Source organism: Hemitrygon akajei, chromosome 9 (assembly GCF_048418815.1).
Source record: "Hemitrygon akajei chromosome 9, sHemAka1.3, whole genome shotgun sequence".
Classification (NCBI taxonomy): domain Eukaryota; kingdom Metazoa; phylum Chordata; class Chondrichthyes; order Myliobatiformes; family Dasyatidae; genus Hemitrygon; species Hemitrygon akajei.
Window position 1 is genome coordinate 20,508,743 of NC_133132.1, and position 2,530 is coordinate 20,511,272.

At 55.7% G+C, this 2,530-nt stretch overlaps 1 non-coding gene across 1 annotated transcript; it reads left to right on the top strand.

Annotated features, from left to right (window-relative positions):
- Nucleotides 1-2,246: 2,246 nt before the first annotated feature.
- Nucleotides 2,247-2,319, top strand: trnar-ccu (transfer RNA arginine (anticodon CCU)). Its single transcript has one exon. It is a non-coding gene; the product is annotated as a tRNA-Arg (tRNA).
- The last annotated feature ends 211 nt before the right edge of the window (nt 2,320-2,530 follow it).

Sequence of the window (2,530 nt, forward strand, 5' to 3'; positions counted from 1 at the left end):
TTAAAATATTCTGCCTTGCATACCTTTTTTGAACTTATCCCCTCTCACCTTAATGCATGCCCTCTGTTAGTAGATAAGTCAATCCTGACAGAAAGATACTGACTGTCTACTCTGTCTAGGCCTCTCAATATTTTCTCATGTCTCCCCTCAGTCCAGAGAAAACAACCCAAGCTGTTTTGTGGAATTCATTGCCTCAGGCAGCTGAGGAAGCCGAGACATTGGGTGTCTTTAAGGCAGAGGTTGATAGATTCTGGATTAGTCAGGGCATGAAAGGATATGGGCTGTGAAGAAAAATGGATTAGCCATGATGAAATGGGTCCAATGGCCTAATTCTGCTCCTATATCTTACAAGTTTGTCCGACCTTTCCTCCTAGCATGTGCTCTCTGAGAGAGACTGCATCCTACAACTGAAGGCAACACAGTACTCCAGACAATTCTACAAAGCTTTAAGATAACTTACTCTAATATCAAACAGCACACACAAAATGCTGGTGGAACACAACAGGCCGGGCAGCATCTATAGGGAGAAGCATTGTCGACGTTTCGGGCCGAGACCCTTCGTCAGGACGAGGATGCTGCCTGGCCTGCTGTGTCCCACCAGCATTTTGTGTGCGTGGTTTGAATTTCCAGCATCTGCAGATTTCTAGTCCTGACGAAGGGTCTCGGCCCGAAACGTCGACAGTGCTTCTCCCTGTAGATGCTGCCTGGCCTGCTGTGTCCCACCAGTATTTTGTGTGTGTTGTTATCTGCAGATTTCCTCGTGTTTACTCTAATACCAGTCTAGAAGACCACGAAAGGAGGAGAGCTAGCAATCCCATCTCGTAAAATCCCAGAGCTACAGAAACACCAACAGAAACGCCAAAGAGCACATCCCAGGGAGAAAAAATGATCTTCGCCTGGAGGTCGTGTGGTGAAGGCGGAGGCCAGGGGGCTGATCGACCTCCGGCCAGGGTCAGAGGATTCTGGCGATCTGCTGTCGGTGACCATGCCCCAGCAAGAGTGATGGGCTGAAGAACATAATTTCCCGATTCTTTAACTCAATTCCTTGACTAACAAAGAATGCCTCAGTAACCCCACTGACTCATTTCACCACTAAGGGGCCCCCTACCCCATCACTGGACCCGTCCTTCAGTGGAGCCTCACCCCCACTCCGAGACTCTCTTCGCCTCCCCGCGCTCCAGCCCACTCTGCCTGGCCTCTCACCCCCACCTCGCTCTTTGCCCCAACCCTCCCTCCCCTCCGTCCCTTATCATTGTCCTCCCCCTCCCCTCCCCTATCCCGCCGCCCTTCATTCTCCCATTGACATTCCTTTTGTCTCCACTCTCCCCTCCGACTACTCACCCCCCCCGCACCTCTCACCCCTACCTCCCTCTTTGCCCCAACCCTCCCTCCCCTCCGTCCCTTATCATTGTCCTCCCCTCCCCTATCCCGCCGCCCTTCATTCTCCCACTGACATTCCTTTTGTCTCCGCTCTCCCCTCCGACTACTCACCCCCACCTCCCTCTTTGCCCCAACCCTCCCTCCCCTCAGTCCCTTATCATTGTCCTCCCCTCCCCTCCCCTCCCCTATCCCGCCGCCCTTCATTCTCCCACTGACATTCCTTTTGTCTCCGCTCTCCCCTCCGACTATTCACCCCCGCACCTCTCACCCCCACCTCCCTCTTTGCCCCAACCCTCCCTCCCCTCCGTCCCTTATCATTGTCCTCCCCTCCCCTCCCCTCCCCTATCCCGCCGCCCTTCATTCTCCCACTGACATTCCTTTTGTCTCCGCTCTCCCCTCCGACTACTCACCCCCCCCGCACCTCTCACCCCCACCTCGCTCTTTGCCCCAACCCTCCCTCCCCATCCGTCCCTTATCATTGTCCTCCCCTCCCCTATCCCGCCGCCCTTCATTCTCCCACTGACATTCCTTTTGTGTCCGCTCTCCCCTCCGACTATTCACCCCCGCACCTCTCACCCCCACCTCCCTCTTTGCCCCAACCCTCCCTCCCCCTCCGTCCCTTATCATTGTCCTCCCCTCCCCTCCCCTATCCCGCCGCCCTTCATTCTCCCACTGACATTCCTTTTGTCTCCGCTCTCCCCTCCGACTATTCACCCCCCCCCCGCACCTCTCACCCCCACCTCCCTCTTTGCCCCAACCCTCCCTCCCCTCCTCCCCGGCCTCCCCGCGCCTCCGAGCCGCCGGGTTCCGCGCCCTGCTACGATAAGCCTGAGAAAGGAAGTTGCCGCAGCCTGGGCATCCGGGCAGCCCCAGTGGCCTAATGGATAAGGCACTGGCCTCCTAAGCCAGGGATTGTGGGTTCGAGTCCCATCTGGGGTGCGGGTTTGCTTTTACCCCGTCAGGGTGAGAGTTAGTTCGAACAGTGAGCGAGGCTTCGCCCTAAATGTTTTAATAGGAATTGCTCGAGGCTGGTTCGAACGGTTCTGGCTCAGTCTCTTGTTCTGGAGAATCAGCTCCAAATGATCAGTACTCGGTAAATGATAAACTGTGACACAAACTCCTCTCCCCTTGCTTGCTCTCTTCATCTCCC